The sequence below is a fragment of the Schistocerca americana genome, chromosome 10 (assembly GCF_021461395.2).
Source record: "Schistocerca americana isolate TAMUIC-IGC-003095 chromosome 10, iqSchAmer2.1, whole genome shotgun sequence".
In the NCBI taxonomy this organism is placed as follows: Eukaryota; Metazoa; Arthropoda; class Insecta; order Orthoptera; family Acrididae; genus Schistocerca; species Schistocerca americana.
The window spans coordinates 45,150,585-45,167,687 of record NC_060128.1 but is presented as its reverse complement, the minus strand read 5'-3'; positions in this window follow the sequence as shown (position 1 = coordinate 45,167,687).

Genomic DNA, 17,103 nt, shown 5'->3' with positions numbered 1-17,103 from the left:
CTTGTACCTAAGTCGGCATTGTGCTTTTGTAATTCATTCGTATGCAATTTCTGTATTTCATCGTCAATAAGAAGGTCCAAGGGATACAGTAAACCTGACGTGAAGCATCGGAATCTAAAACTGGACTCACAGGAGAGGTTCAAATCATAGAATGTTAGAGTGTCAGTCCTCTTGTACTTAAGTCGGCATTGTGACTTTTGTATTAAATTGGGATGCAATTTCTGTGTTTCATCGTCAATAAGAAGGTCCAAGGTATACAGTAAACCTGAAGTGAAGCATCCGAATCTAAAACTGGACTTACAGGAGAGGTTCAAATCACAGTAAGTTAGAGTGTCAGTCCTCTTGTACGTAAGTCGGCATTGTGCCTTTTGTATTAAATTCGGATGCACTTTCTGTGCTTCATCGTCAATAAGATCGTCCAAGGTATACAGTAATGCTGAAGTGAGGCATCGGAATCTAAAACTGGACTCACAGGAGAGGTTCAAATCATAGAGAGTTAGAGTGTCAGTAATTTTGTTCTTAAGTCGGCATTGTGCCTTTTGTATTAAATTCGGATGCAATATCTGTGTTTCATCGTCAATAAGAAGGTCCAAGGGAGACAGTAAACCTGAAGTGAAGCATCGGAATCTATAAACTGGACTCACAGGAGAGGTTAAAGTCATAGAATGTTAGAGTGTCAGTCCTCTTGTACCTAAGTCGGCATCGTGCCTTTTGTATTAAATTCGGATGCAATTTCTGTGTTTCATCGTCAATAAGAAGGTCCAAGGGATACAGTAATCCTGAAGCGAAGCAACGGAATCGAAAACTGGACTCACAGGAGAGGTTCAATTCATAGAAAGTTAGAGTGTCAGTCCCTTTGTACCTAAGTCGGCATTGTGCCTTTTGTATTACATTCGGATGCAATTTCTGTGTTTCATCGTCAATAAGAAGGTCCAAGGGATACAGTAATCCTGAAGCGAAGCAACGGAATCGAAAACTGGACTCACAGGAGAGTTTCAAATCGTAGAATGATAGAGTTTCAGTCCTCTTGTACTTAAGTCGGCATTGTGACTTTTGTATTAAATTTGGATGCAATTTCTGTGTTTCATCGTCAATAAGAAGGTCCAAGGGATACAGTAAACATGAAGTGAAGCATCGGAATCTAAAACTGGACTCACAGGAGAGGTTCAAATCATAGAAAGTTAGAGTGTCAGTATTCTTGCACATAAGACGGCATTGTGCCTTTTGTATTAAATTCGGATGCAATTTCTGTGTTTCATCGTCAATAAGAAGGTCCAAGGGATACAGTAAACCTGAAGTGAAGCATCGGAATCTAAAACTGGACTCACAGGAGAGGTTCAAATCATAGTAAGGTAGAGTGTCAGTCCTGTTGTACGTAAGTCGGCATTGTGACATTTGTATTAAATTCGGATGCAATTTCTGTGTTTCATCGTCAATAAGAAGGTCCAAGGGATACAGTAAACCTGAAGTTAAGCATAGGAATCGAAAACTGGACTCACAGGAGAGGTTCAAATCGTAGAAAGTTAGGGTGTCAGTCCTCTTGTACTTAAGTCGGCATTGTGACATTTGTATTAAATTCGGATGCAATTTCTGTGTTTCATCGTCAATAAGAAGGTCCAAGGTATACAGTAAACCTGAAGTGAAGCATCCGAATCTAAAACTGGACTTACAGAAGAGGTTCAAATCATAGTAAGTTACAGTGTCAGTCCTCTTACGTAAGTCGGCATTGTGCCTTTTGTATTAAATTCGGATGCACTTTCTGTGCTTCATCGTCAATAAGATCGTCCAAGGTATACAGTAAACCTGAAGTGAGGCATCGGAATCTAAAACTGGACTCACAGGAGAGGTTCAAATCATAGAGAGTTAGAGTGTCAGTAATTTTGTTCTTAAGTCGGCATTGTGCCTTTTGTATTAAATTCGGATGCAATATCTGTGTTTCATCGTCAATAAGAAGGTCCAAGGGAGACAGTAAACCTGAAGTGAAGCATCGGAATCTATAAACTGGACTCACAGGAGAGGCTCAAATCATAGAAAGTTAGAGTGTCAGTCATCTTGTACTAAGGTCGGCATTGTGACTTTTGTATTACATTCGTATGCAATTTCTGTGTTTCATTGTCAATAAGAAGGTCCAAGGGATACAGTAAACCTGAAGTGAAGCATCGGAATCAAAAACTGGACTCACAGGAGAGGTTCAAATCATAGAATGATAGAGTTTCAATCCTCTTGTACTTAAGTCGGCATTGTGACTTTTGTATTAAATTTGGATGCAATTTCTGTGTTTCATCGTCAATAAGAAGGTCCAAGGGATACAGTAAACATGAAGTGAAGCATCGGAATCTAAAACTGGACTCACAGGAGAGGTTCAAATCATAGAAAGTTAGAGTGTCAGTATTCTTGTACATAAGACGGCATTGTGCCTTTTGTATTAAATTCGGATGCAATTTCTGTGTTTCATCGTCAATAAGAAGGTCCAAGGGATACAGTAAACCTGAAGTGAAGCATCGGAATCCAAAACTGGACTCACAGGAGAGGTTCAAATCATAGTAAGTTAGACTGTCAGTCCTGTTGTACGTAAGTCGGCATTGTGCCTTTTGTATTAAATTCGGATGCAATTTCTGTGCTTCATCGTCAATAAGATCGTCCAAGGTATACAGTAAACCTGAAGTGAAGCTTGGGAATCTAAAACTGGACTCACAGGAGAGATTCAAATCATAGTGAGTTAGAGTGTCAGTCCTTTTGTTCTTAAGTCGGCATTGTGCCTTTTGTATTAAATTCGGATGCAATATCTGTGATTCATCGTCAATACGAAGGTCCAAAGTATACAGTAAACCTGAAGTGAAGCATCGGAATCTGAAACTGGAGTCACAGGAGAGGTTCCAATCATAGAAAGTAAGAGTGTCAGTCCTCTTGTTCTTCAGTCGGCATTGTGCCTTTTGTATTAAATTCGGATGCAATATCTGTGTTTAATCGTCAATAAGACGGTCCAAGGGATACAGTAAACCTGAAGTGAAGCATCGGAATCTAAAGCTGGACTCACAGGAGAGGTTCAAATCATAGAAAGTTAGAGTGACAGCCCTCTTGTACTTAAGTCGGCATTGTGACTTTTGTATTAAATTCGGATGCAATGTCTGTGTTTCATCGTCAATAAGAAGGTCCAAGGGGTACTGTAAACCTGAAGTGAAGCATCGGAATCTAAAACTGGACTCACAGGAGAGGTTCAATTCATAGAAAGTTAGTGTGTCAGTCCTCTTGTACCTAAATCGGCATTGTGCTTTTGTATTACATTCGTATGCAATTTCTGTATTTCATCGTCAATAAGAAGGTCCAAGGGATACAGTAAACCTGAAGTGAAGCATCGGAATCTAAAACTGGACTCACAGGAGAGGTTCAAATCATAGAATGTTAGAGTGTCAGTCCTCTTGTACTTAAGTCGGCATTGTGACTTTTGTATTAAATTGGGATGCAATTTCTGTGTTTCATCGTCAATAAGAAGTTCCAAGGGATACAGTAAACCTGAAGTAAAGCCTCGGAATCTAAAACTGGACTCACAGGAGAGGTTCAAATCGTAGAAACTTAGAGTGTCAGTCCTCTTGTTCTTAAGTCGGCATTGTGCGTTTTGTATTAAATTCGGATGCAATAGCTGTGTTTCATCGCCAATAAGAAGATCCGAGGGATACAGTAAACCTGAAGTGAAGCATCGGAATCTAAAACTGGACTCACAGGACAGGTTCAAATCATAGTAACTTAGAGTGTCAGTCCTCTTGTACGTAAGTCGGCATTGTGCCTTTTGTATTAATATTGGATGCAATTTCTGTGCTTCATCGTCAATAAGATCGTCCAAGGTATACAGAGAACCTGTAGTGAAGCTTCGGAATCTAAAACTGGACTCACAGGAGAGGTTCAAATCATAGAGAGTTAGTGTGTCAGTCCTTTTGTTCATAAGTCGGCATTGTGCCTTTTGTATTAAATTCGGATGCAATTTCTGTGTTTCATCGTCAATAAGAAGGTCCAAGGGATACTGTAAACCAGAAGTGAAGCATCGGAACCTAAAACTGGACTCACAGGAGAGGTTCAATTCATAGAAAGTTAGAGTGTCAGTCCTCTTGTACCTAAGTCGGCATTGTGCCTTTTGTATTACATTCGTATGCAATTTCTGTGTTTCATCGTCAATAACATAGTCCAAGGGATACAGTAAACCTGAAGTGAAGCATCGGAATCTAAAACTGGACTCACAGGAGAGGTTCAAATCATAGAAAGTGAGAGTGTCAGTCCTCAAGTATTTAAGTCGGTATTGTGACTTTTGTATTAAATTCGGATGCAATTTCTGTGTTTCATCGTCGATAAGAACGTCGAAGAGATTTAGTAAACCTGAAGTGAAGCATCGGAATCGAAAACTGGACTCACAGGAGAGGTTCAAATCATAGAAAGTTAGAGTGTCAGTCCACTTGTACTTAAGTCGGCATTGTGCCTTTTGTATTAAATTCGGATGCAATTTCTGTGTTTCATCATCAATAAGAAGGTCCAAGGGATACAGTAAACCTGAAGTGGAACATCGAAATAAAAAATACTGGACTTACAGGAGAGGTTCAAATCATAGATAGTTAGAGTAACCGTCCTCTTGTACTTAGGTCGGCATTGTGACTTTTGTATTAAATTCGGATGCAATATCTGTGCGTCATCGTCAATAAGAAGGTCCAAGGGATACAGTAAACCTGAAGTGAAGCAACGGAATCTAAAACTGGACTCACAGGAGAGGTTCAAATCATAGAAAGTTAGAGTTTCAGTCCTCGTGTACTAAGGTCGGCATTGTGACTTTTGTATTACGTTCGTATGCAATTTCTGTGTTTCATCGTCAATAAGAAGGTCCAAGGGATACAGTAAACCTGAAGTGAAGCATCGGAATCTAAAACTGGACTCACAGGAGAGGTTCAAATCATAGAATGTTAGAGTGTCTGTCCTCTTGTACTTAAGTCGGCATTGTGACATTTGTATTAAATTCGGATGCAATTTCTGTGTTTCATCGTCAATAAGAAGGTCCAAGGGATACAGTAAACCTGAAGTTAAGCATCGGAATCTAAAACTAAACTCACAGGAGAGGTTCAAATCATAGAAAGTTAGAGTGTCAGTCCTCTTGTACTTAAGTCGGCATTGTGACTTTTGTATTAAATTCGGAGGCAATTCCTGTGTTTCATCGGCAATAAGAAGGTCCAAGGGATACAGTAAACCTGAAGTGAATCATCGGAATCTAAAACTGGACTCACAGGAGAAATTCAAATCTTACAAAGTCAGAGTGTCAGTCGTCTTGTTCTTAGGTCGGCATTGTGACTTTTTGTATTAAATTCGGATGCAATTTCTGTGCTTCATCGTCAATAAGAAGGTCCAAGGGATACAGTAAACCTGAAGTGAAGCATCGGAATCAAAAACTGGACTCACAGGAGAGGTTCAAATCAAGGAAAGTTAGTGTGTCAGTCCACTTGTACTTAAGTCGGCATTGTGACTTTTGCATTAAATTCGGATGAAATTTCTGTGTGCCATCGTCAATAAGAAGGTCCAAGGGATATAGTAAACCTGAAGTGAAGCATCGGAATCTAAAACTGGACTTACAGGAGAGGTTCAAATCATAGAAAGTTCGAGTGTAGGTCCTCTTGTACTTAAGTCGGCATTGTGCCATTTGTATTAAATTCGGATGCAATTTCTGTGTGCCATCGTCAATAAGAAGGTCCAAGGGATACAGTAAACCTGAAGTGAAGCATCGGAATCTAAAACTGGACTCACAGGAGAGGTTCAATTCATAGAAAGTTAGAGTGTCAGTCCTCTTGTACCTAAGTCGGCATTGTGCCTTTTGTATTACATTCGTATGCAATATTTGTGTTTCATCGTCAATAAGAAGGTCCAAGGGATACAGTAAACCTGAAGTGAAGCATCGGAAGCTAAAACTGGACTCACAGGAGTGGTTCAAAATATAGAATTTTAGAGCGTCAGTCCTCTTGTACTTAAGTCGGCATTGTGATTTTGTATTAAATTGGGATGCAATTTCTGTGTTTCATCGTCAATAAGAAGGTCCAAGGGATACAGTAAACCTGAAGTTAAGCATCGGAATCAAAAACTGGACTCACAGGAGAGGTTCAAATCAAGGAAAATTAGTGTGTCAGTCCTCTTGTACTTAAGTCGGCATTGTGACTTTTGCATTAAATTCGGATGAAATTTCTGTGTGCCATCGTCAATACGAAGGTTAAACTGATACAGTAAACCTGAAGTGAAGCATCGGAATCTAAAACTGGGCCTACAGGAGAGGTTCAAATCATAGAAAGTTCGAGTGTAGGTCCTCTTGTACTTAAGTCGGCATTGTGCCATTTGTATTAAATTCGGATGACATTTCTGTGTGCCATCGTCAATAAGAAGGTCCAAGGGATACAGTAAACCTGAAGTGAAGCATCGGAATCTAAAACGGGACTCACAGGAGAGGTTCAAGTCTTAGAAAGTTAGGGTGTCAGTCCTCGTGTACGTAAGTCGGCATTGTGCCATTTGTATTAAATTCGGATGCAATTTCTGTGTTTCATCGTCAATAAGAAGGTCCTAGTGATACAGTAAACCTGAAGTGAAGCTTCGGAATCTAAAACTGGACTCACAGGAGAGGTTCAAATCATAGAGAGTTAGTGTGTCAGTCCTTTTGTTCATAAGTCGGCATTGTGCCTTTTGTATTAACTTCGGATGCAGTATCTGTGTTTCATCGTCAATAAGAAATTCCAAGGGAGGCTGTAAACCTGAAGTGAAGCATCGGAATCTAAAACTGGACTCACAGGAGAGGTCTAAATCATAGAAAGTTAGAGTGTCAGTCTTCTTGTACTTAAGTCGGAATTGTGCCTTTTGTATTAAATTCGGATGCAATGTGTGTGTTTCATCGTCAATAAGAAGGTCCAAGGGATACTGTAAACCTGATGTGAAGCATCGGAATCGAAAACTGGACTCACAGGAGAGGTTCAATTCATAGAAAGTTAGAGTGTCAGTCCTCTTGTACCTAAGTCGGCATTGTGCTTTTGTATTACATTCGTATGCAATTTCTTTGTTTCATCGTCAATAAGAAGGTCCAAGGGATACAGTACACCTGAAGTGAAGCATCGGAATTTAAAACTGGACTCACAGGAGAGGTTTAAATCATAGAATGTTAGAGTGTCAGTCCTCTTGTACCTAATTCGGCATTGTGACTTTTGTATTAAATTGGGATGCAATTTCTGTGTTTCATCGTCAATAAGAAGTTCCAAGGGATACAGTAAACCTGAAGTGAAGCATCGGAATCTAAAACTGGACTCACAGGACAGGTTCAAATCATAGAAAGTGAGAGTGTCAGTCCTCTTGTATTTAAGTCGGTATTGTGCCATTTGTATTAAATTCGGATGCAATTTCTGTGTGCCATCGTCAATAAGAAGGTCCAAGGGTTACAGTAAACCTGAAGTGAAGCATCGGAATCTAAAACTGGACTCACAGGAGAGGTTCAATTCATAGAAAGTTAGAGTGTCAGTCCTCTTGTACCTAAGTCGGCATTGTGCCTTTTGTATTACATTCGTATGCAATATTTGTGTTTCATCGTCAATAAGAAGGTCCAAGGGATACAGTAAACCTGAAGTGAAGCATCGGAAGCTAAAACTGGACTCACAGGAGTGGTTCAAAATATAGAATTTTAGAGCGTCAGTCCTCTTGTACTTAAGTCGGCATTGTGATTTTGTATTAAATTGGGATGCAATTTCTGTGTTTCATCGTCAATAAGAAGGTCCAAGGGATACAGTAAACCTGAAGTTAAGCATCGGTATCAAAAACTGGACTCACAGGAGAGGTTCAAATCAAGGAAATTTAGTGTGTCAGTCCTCTTGTACTTAAGTCGGCATTGTGACTTTTGCATTAAATTCGGATGAAATTTCTGTGTGCCATCGTCAATACGAAGGTTAAACTGATACAGTAAACCTGAAGTGAAGCATCGGAATCTAAAACTGGGCTTACAGGAGAGGTTCAAATCATAGAAAGTTCGAGTGTAGGTCCTCTTGTACTTAAATCGGCATTGTGCCATTTGTATTAAATTCGGATGACATTTCTGTGTGCCATCGTCAATAAGAAGGTCCAAGGGATACAGTAAACCTGAAGTGAAGCATCGGAATCTAAAACGGGACTCACAGGAGAGGTTCAAGTCATAGAAAGTTAGGGTGTCAGTCCTCGTGTACGTAAGTCGGCATTGTGCCATTTGTATTAAATTCGGATGCAATTTCTGTGTTTCATCGTCAATAAGAAGGTCCTAGTGATACAGTAAACCTGACGTGAAGCTTCGGAATCTAAAACTGGACTCACAGGAGAGGTTCAAATCATAGAGAGTTAGTGTGTCAGTCCTTTTGTTCATAAGTCGGCATTGTGCCTTTTGTATTAACTTCGGATGCAGTATCTGTGTTTCATCGTCAATAAGAAATTCCAAGGGAGGCTGTAAACCTGAAGTGAAGCATCGGAATCTAAAACTGGACTCACAGGAGAGGTGTAAATCATAGAAAGTTAGAGTGTCAGTCTTCTTGTACTTAAGTCGGAATTGTGCCTTTTGTATTAAATTCGGATGCAATTTCTGTGTTTCATCGTCGATAAGAACGTCGAAGAGATTTCGTAAACCTGAAGTGAAGCATCGGAATCGAAAACTGGACTCACAGGAGAGGTTTAAATCATAGAATGTTAGAGTGTCAGTCCTCTTGTACCTAATTCGGCATTGTGACTTTTGTATTAAATTGGGATGCAATTTCTGTGTTTCATCGTCAATAAGAAGTTCCAAGGGATACAGTAAACCTGAAGTGAAGCATCGGAATCTAAAACTGGACTCACAGGACAGGTTCAAATCATAGAAAGTGAGAGTGTCAGTCCTCTTGTATTTAAGTCGGTATTGTGACTTTTGTATTAAATTCGGATGCAATTTCTGTGTTTCATCGTCGATAAGAACGTCGAAGAGATTTCGTAAACCTGAAGTGAAGCATCGGAATCGAAAACTGGACTCACAGGAGAGGTTCAAATCATAGAAAGTTAGAGTGACAGTCCACTTGTACTTAAGTCGGCATTGTGACTTTTGTATTAAATTCGGATGCAATTTCTGTGTTTCATCGTCAATAAGAAGGTCCAAGGGATACAGTAAACCTGAAGTGAAGCATCGGAATAAAAAAAACTGGACTTACAGGAGAGGTTCAAATCATAGATAGTTAGAGTAACAGTCCTCTTGTACTTAGGTCGGCATTGTGACTTTTGTATTAAATTCGGATGCAATTTCTGTGCTTCATCGTCAATAAGAAGGTCCAAGGGATACAGTAAACCTGAAGTGAAGCATCGGAATCTAAAACTGGACTCACAGGAGAGGTTCAAATCAAGGAAAGTTAGTGTGTCAGTCCTCTTGTACTTAAGTCGGCATTGTGACTTTTGCATTAAATTCGGATGAAATTTCTGTGTGCCATCGTCAATAAGAAGGTCCAAGGGATACAGTAAACCTGAAGTGAAGCATCGGAATCTAAAACTGGACTTACAGGAGAGGTTCAAATCATAGAAAGTTCGAGTGTAGGTCCTCTTGTACTTAAGTCGGCATTGTGCCATTTGTATTAAATTCGGATGCAATTTCTGTGTGCCATCGTCAATAAGAAGGTCCAAGGGATACAGTAAACCTGAAGTGAAGCATTGGAATCTAAAACTGGACTCACAGGAGAGGTTCAATTCATAGAAAGTTAGAGTGTCACTCCTCTTGTACCTAAGTCGGCATTGTGCCTTTTCTATTACATTCGTATGCAATATCTGTGTTTCATCGTCAATAAGAAGGTCCAAGGGATACAGTAAACCTGAAGTGAAGCATCGGAAGCTAAAACTGGACTCACAGGAGTGGTTCAAAATATAGAATGTTAGAGCGTCAGTCCTCTTGTACTTAAGTCGGCATTGTGATTTTGTATTAAATTGGGATGCAATTTCTGTGTTTCATCGTCAATAAGAAGGTCCAAGGGATACAGTAAACCTGAAGTTAAGCATCGGAATCAAAAACTGGACTCACAGGAGAGGTTCAAATCAAGGAAAATTAGTGTGTCAGTCCTCTTGTACTTAAGTCGGCATTGTGACTTTTGCATTAAATTCGGATGAAATTTCTGTGTACCATCGTCAATAAGAAGGTCCAAGGGATACAGTAAACCTGAAGTGAAGCATCGGAATCTAAAACTGGGCTTACAGGAGAGGTTCAAATCATAGAAAGTTCGAGTGTAGGTCCTCTTGTACTTAAGTCGGCATTGTGCCATTTGTATTAAATTCGGATGCAATTTCTGTGTGCCATCGTCAATAAGAAGGTCCAAGGGAGGCAGTAAACCTGAAGTGAAGCATCGGAATCTAAAACTGGACTCACAGGAGAGGTTCAAATCATAGAAAGTTAGAGTGTCAGTCTTCTTGTACTTAAGTCGGAATTGTGCCATTTGTATTAAATTCGGATGCAATGTCTGTGTTTCATCGTCAATAAGAAGGTCCAAGGGATACTGTAAACCTGAAGTGAAGCATCGGAATCGAAAACTTGACTCACAGGAGAGGTTCAATTCATAGACAGTTAGAGTGTCAGTCCTCTTGTACCTAAGTCGGCATTGTGCTTTTGTATTACATTCGTATGCAATTTCTTTGTTTCATCGTCAATAAGAAGGTCCAAGGGATACAGTAAAGCTGAAGTGAAGCATCGGAATTTAAAACTGGACTCACAATAGAGGTTTAAATCATAGAATGTTAGAGTGTCAGTCCTCTTGTACCTAATTCGGCATTGTGACTTTTGTATTAAATTGGGATGCAATTTCTGTGTTTCATCGTCAATAAGAAGTTCCAAGGGATACAGTAAACCTGAAGTGAAGCATCGGAATCTAAAACTGGACTCACAGGACAGGTTCAAATCATAGAAAGTGAGAGTGTCAGTCCTCTTGTATTTAAGTCGGTATTGTGACTTTTGTATTAAATTCGGATGCAATTTCTGTGTTTCATCGTCGATAAGAACGTCGAAGAGATTTAGTAAACCTGAAGTGAAGCATCGGAATCGAAAACTGGACTCACAGGAGAGGTTCAAATCATAGAAAGTTAGAGTGACAGTCCACTTGTACTTACGTCGGCATTGCGACTTTTGCATTAAATTCGGAAGCAATTTCTGTGTGCCATTGTCAATAAGAAGGTCCAAGGGATACAGTAAACCTGAAGTGAAGCATCGGAATCTAAAACTGGACTCACAGGAGAGGTTCAAATCATAGAAAGTTAGAGTGTCAGTCCTCGTGTACTAAGGTCGGCATTGTGACTTTTGTATTACATTCGTATGCAATTTCTGTGTTTCATCGTCAATAAGAAGGTCCAAGGGATACAGTAAACCTGAAGTGAAGCATCGGAATCTAAAACTGGACTCACAGGAGAGGTTCAAATCATAGAATGTTAGAGTGTCTGTCCTCTTGTACTTAAGTCGGCATTGTGACATTTGTATTAAATTCGGATGCAATGTCTGTGTTTCATCGTCAATAAGAAGGTCCAAGGGATACAGTAAATCTGAAGTTAAGCATCGGAATCTAAAACTGGACTCACAGGAGAGGTTCAAATCATAGAAAGTTAGAGTGTCAGTCCTCTTGTACTTAAGTCGGCATTGTGACTTATGTATTAAATTTGGATGCAATTCCTGTGTTTCATCGTCAATAAGAAGGTCCAAGGGATACAGGAAACCTGAAGTGAAGCATCGGAATCTAAAACTGGACTCACAGGAGAAATTCAAATCATAGAAAGTTAGAGTGTCAGTCCTCTTGTTCTTAGGTCGGCATTGTGACTTTTGTATTAAATTCGGATGCAATTTCTGTGCTTCATCGGCAATAAGAAGGTCCAAGGGATACAGTAAACCTGAAGTGAAGCACCATGATCTAAAACTGGACTCACAGGAGAGGTTCAAATAATAGAAAGTTAGAGTGTCAGTCCTTTTGTACTAAGGTCGTTATTGTGACTTTTGTATTACATTCGTATGCAATTTCTGTGTTTCATCGTCAATAAGAAGGTCCAAGGGATACAGTAAACCTGAAGTGAAGCATCGGAATCAAAAACTGGGCTCACAGGAGAGGTTCAAATCATAGAATGTTAGAGTGTCTGTCCTCTTGTACTTAAGTCGGCATTGTGACATTTGTATTAAATTCGGATGCAATTTCTGTGTTTCATCGTCAATAAGAAGGTCCAAGGGATACAGTAAACCTGAAGTTAAGCATCGGAATCTAAAACTGGACTCACAGGAGAGGTTCAAATCATAGGAAGTTAGTGTGTCAGTCCTCTTGTACTTACGTCGGCATTGCGACTTTTGCATTAAATTCGGAAGCAATTTCTGTGTGCCATTGTCAATAAGAAGGTCCAAGGGATACAGTAAACCTGAAGTGAAGCATCGGAATCTAAAACTGGACTCACAGGAGAGGTTCAAATCATAGACAGTTCGAGTGTAAGTCCTCTTGTACTTAAGTCGGCATTGTGCCATTTGTATTAAGTTCGGATGCAATCTATGTGTGCCATCGTCAAAAAGAAGGTCCATGGGATACACTAAACCTGAAGTGAAGCATCGGAATCTAAAACTGGACTCACAGGAGAGGTTCAAATCATAGAAAATTAGAGTGTCAGTCCTCGTGTACGTAAATCGGCATTGTGCCATTTGTATTAAATTCGGATGCAATTTCTGTGCTTCATCGTCAATAAGATAGTCCAAGGTATACAGTAAACCCGAAGTGAAGCATCGGAATCTAAAACTGGACTCACAGGAGAGGTTCAAATCATAGAGAGTTAGAGTGTCAGTTCTTTTGTTCTTAAGTCGGCATTGTGCCTTTTGTATAAAATTCGGATGCAATATCTGTGTTTCATCGTCAATAAGAAGGTCCAAGGAGGCAGTAAACCTGAAGTGAAGCATCGGAATCTATAACTGGACTCACAGGAGAGGTTCAAATCATAGAAAGTTAGAGTGTCAGTCTTCATGTACTTAAGTAGGCATTGTGCCTTTTGTATTAAATTCGGATGCAATTTCTGTGTTTCATCGTCAATAAGAAGGTCCAAGGGATACTGTAAACCTGAAGTGAAGCATCGGAATCGAAAACTGGACTCACAGGAGAGGTTCAATTCATAGAAAGTTAGAGTGTCAGTCCGCTTGTACCTAAGTCGGCATTGTGCTTTTGTATTACATTCGTATGCAATTTCTTTGTTTCATCGTCAATAAGAAGGTCCAAGGGATACAGTAAACCTGAAGTGAAGCATCGGAATTTAAAACTGGACTCACAGGAGAGGTTTAAATCATTGAATGTTAGAGTGTCAGTCCTCTTGTACTTAATTCGGCATTGTGACTTTTGTATTAAATTGGGATGCAATTTCTGTGTTTCATCGTCAATAAGAAGATCCAAGGGATACAGTAAACGTGAAGGTAAGCATCGGAACCTAAAACTGGACTAACAGGAGAGGTTCAATTCACAGAAAGTTAGAGTGTCAGTCCTCTTGTACCTAAGTCGGCATTGTGCCTTTTGTATTACATTCGTATGCAATTTCTGTGTTTCATCGACAATAACAAGGTCCAAGGGATACAGTAAACCTGAAGTGAAGCATTGGAATCTAAAACTGGACTCACAGGAGAGGTTAAAATCATAGAAAATGAGAGTGTCAGTCCTCAAGTATTTAAGTCGGTATTGTGACTTTTGTATTAAATTCGGATGCAATTTCTGTGTTTCATCGTCGATAAGAACGTCGAAGAGATTTACTAAACCTGAAGTGAAGCATCGGAATCGAAAACTGGACTCACAGGAGAGGTTCAAATCATAGAAAGTTAGAGTGTCAGTCCACTTGTACTTAAGTCGGCATTGTGACTTTTGTATTACATTCGTATGCAATTTCTGTGTTTCATCGTCAATAAGAAGGTCCAAGGGATACAGTAAACCTGAAGTGAAGCATCGGAATCTAAAACTGGACTCACAGGACAGGTTCAAATCATAGAAAGTTAGAGTGTCAGTCCTCGTGTACTAAGGTCGGCATTGTGACTTTTGTATTACATTCGTATGCAATTTCTGTGTTTCATCGTCAATAAGAAGGTCCAAGGGATACAGTAAACCTGAAGTGAAGCATCGGAATCTAAAACTGGACTCACAGGAGAGGTTCAAATCATAGAATGTTAGAGTGTCTGTCCTCTTGTACTTAAGTCGGCATTGTGACATTTGTATTAAATTCGGATGCAATGTCTGTGTTTCATCGTCAATAAGAAGGTCCAAGGGATACAGTAAATCTGAAGTTAAGCATCGGAATCTAAAACTGGACTCACAGGAGAGGTTCAAATCATAGAAAGTTAGAGTGTCAGTCCTCTTGTACTTAAGTCGGCATTGTGACTTATGTATTAAATTTGGATGCAATTCCTGTGTTTCATCGTCAATAAGAAGGTCCAAGGGATACAGGAAACCTGAAGTGAAGCATCGGAATCTAAAACTGGACTCACAGGAGAAATTCAAATCATAGAATGTTAGAGTGTCAGTCCTCTTGTTCTTAGGTCGGCATTGTGACTTTTGTATTAAATTCGGATGCAATTTCTGTGCTTCATCGGCAATAAGAAGGTCCAAGGGATACAGTAAACCTGAAGTGAAGCACCATGATCTAAAACTGGACTCACAGGAGAGGTTCAAATCATAGAAAGTTAGAGTGTCAGTCCTTTTGTACTAAGGTCGGTATTGTGACTTTTGTATTACATTCGTATGCAATTTCTGTGTTTCATCGTCAATAAGAAGGTCCAAGGGATACAGTAAACCTGAAGTGAAGCATCGGAATCAAAAACTGGGCTCACAGGAGAGGTTCAAATCATAGAATGTTAGAGTGTCTGTCCTCTTGTACTTAAGTCGGCATTGTGACATTTGTATTAAATTCGGATGCAATTTCTGTGTTTCATCGTCAATAAGAAGGTCCAAGGGATACAGTAAACCTGAAGTTAAGCATCGGAATCTAAAACTGGACTCACAGGAGAGGTTCAAATCATAGGAAGTTAGTGTGTCAGTCCTCTTGTACTTACGTCGGCATTGCGACTTTTGCATTAAATTCGGAAGCAATTTCTGTGTGCCATTGTCAATAAGAAGGTCCAAGGGATACAGTAAACCTGAAGTGAAGCATCGGAATCTAAAACTGGACTCACAGGAGAGGTTCAAATCATAGAAAGTTCGAGTGTAGGTCCTCTTGTACTTAAGTCGGCATTGTGCCATTTGTATTAAGTTCGGATGCAATCTATGTGTGCCATCGTCAAAAAGAAGGTCCATGGGATACAGTAAACCTGAAGTGAAGCATCGGAATCTAAAACTGGACTCACAGGAGAGGTTCAAATCATAGAAAATTAGAGTGTCAGTCCTCGTGTACGTAAATCGGCATTGTGCCATTTGTATTAAATTCGGATGCAATTTCTGTGCTTCATCGTCAATAAGATAGTCCAAGGTATACAGTAAACCCGAAGTGAAGCATCGGAATCTAAAACTGGACTCACAGGAGAGGTTCAAATCATAGAGAGTTAGAGTGTCAGTCCGCTTGTACCTAAGTCGGCATTGTGCTTTTGTATTACATTCGTATGCAATTTCTTTGTTTCATCGTCAATAAGAAGGTCCAAGAAATACAGTAAACCTGAAGTGAAGCATCGGAATTTAAAACTGGACTCACAGGAGAGGTTTAAATCATTGAATGTTAGAGTGTCAGTCCTCTTGTACTTAATTCGGCATTGTGACTTTTGTATTAAATTTGGATGCAATTTCTGTGTTTCATCGTCAATAAGAAGATCCAAGGGATACAGTAAACGTGAAGGTAAGCATCGGAACCTAAAACTGGACTAACAGGAGAGGTTCAATTCATAGAAAGTTAGAGTGTCAGTCCTCTTGTACCTAAGTCGGCATTGTGCCTTTTGTATTACATTCGTATGCAATTTCTGTGTTTCATCGACAATAACAAGGTTCAAGGGATACAGTAAACCTGAAGTGAAGCATTGGAATCTAAAACTGGACTCACAGGAGAGGTTAAAATCATAGAAAATGAGAGTGTCAGTCCTCAAGTATTTAAGTCGGTATTGTGACTTTTGTATTAAATTCGGATGCAATTTCTGTGTTTCATCGTCGATAAGAACGTCGAAGAGATTTAGTCAACCTGAAGTGAAGCATCGGAATCGAAAACTGGACTCACAGGAGAGGTTCAAATCATAGAAAGTTAGAGTGTCAGTCCACTTGTACTTAAGTCGGCATTGTGACTTTTGTATTACATTCGTATGCAATTTCTGTGTTTCATCGTCAATAAGAAGGTCCAAGGGATACAGTAAACCTGAAGAGAAGCATCGGAATCTAAAACTGGACTTACAGGACTGGTTCAAATCATAGAATGTTAGAGTGTCTGTCCTCTTGTACTTAAGTCGGCATTGTGACATTTGTATTAAATTCGGATGCAATTTCTGTGTTTCATCGTCAATAAGAAGGTCCAAGGGATACAGTAAACCTGAAGTTAAGCATCGGAATCTAAAACTGGACTCACAGGAGAGGTTCAAATCATAGAAAGTTAGAGTGTCAGTCTTCTTGTAGTTAAGTCGGAATTGTGCCATTTGTATTAAATTCGGATGCAATGTCTGTGTTTCATCGTCAATAAGAAGGTCCAAGGGATACTGTAAACCTGAAGTGATGCATCGGAATCGAAAACTTGACTCACAGGAGAGGTTCAATTCATAGACAGTTAGAGTGTCAGTCCTCTTGTACCTAAGTCGGCATTGTGCTTTTGTATTACATTCGTATGCAATTTCTTTGTTTCATCGTCAATAAGAAGGTCCAAGGGATACAGTAAACCTGAAGTGAAGCATCGGAATTTAAAACTGGACTCACAGGAGAGTTTTAAATCATAGAATGTTAGAGTGTCAGTCCTCTTGTACCTAATTCGGCATTGTGACTTTTGTATTAAATTGGGATGCAATTTCTGTGTTTCATCGTCAATAAGAAGTTCCAAGGGATACAGTAAACCTGAAGTGAAGCATCGGAATCTAAAACTGGACTCACAGGACAGGTTCAAATCATAGAATGTTAGAGTGTCTGTCCTCTTGTACTT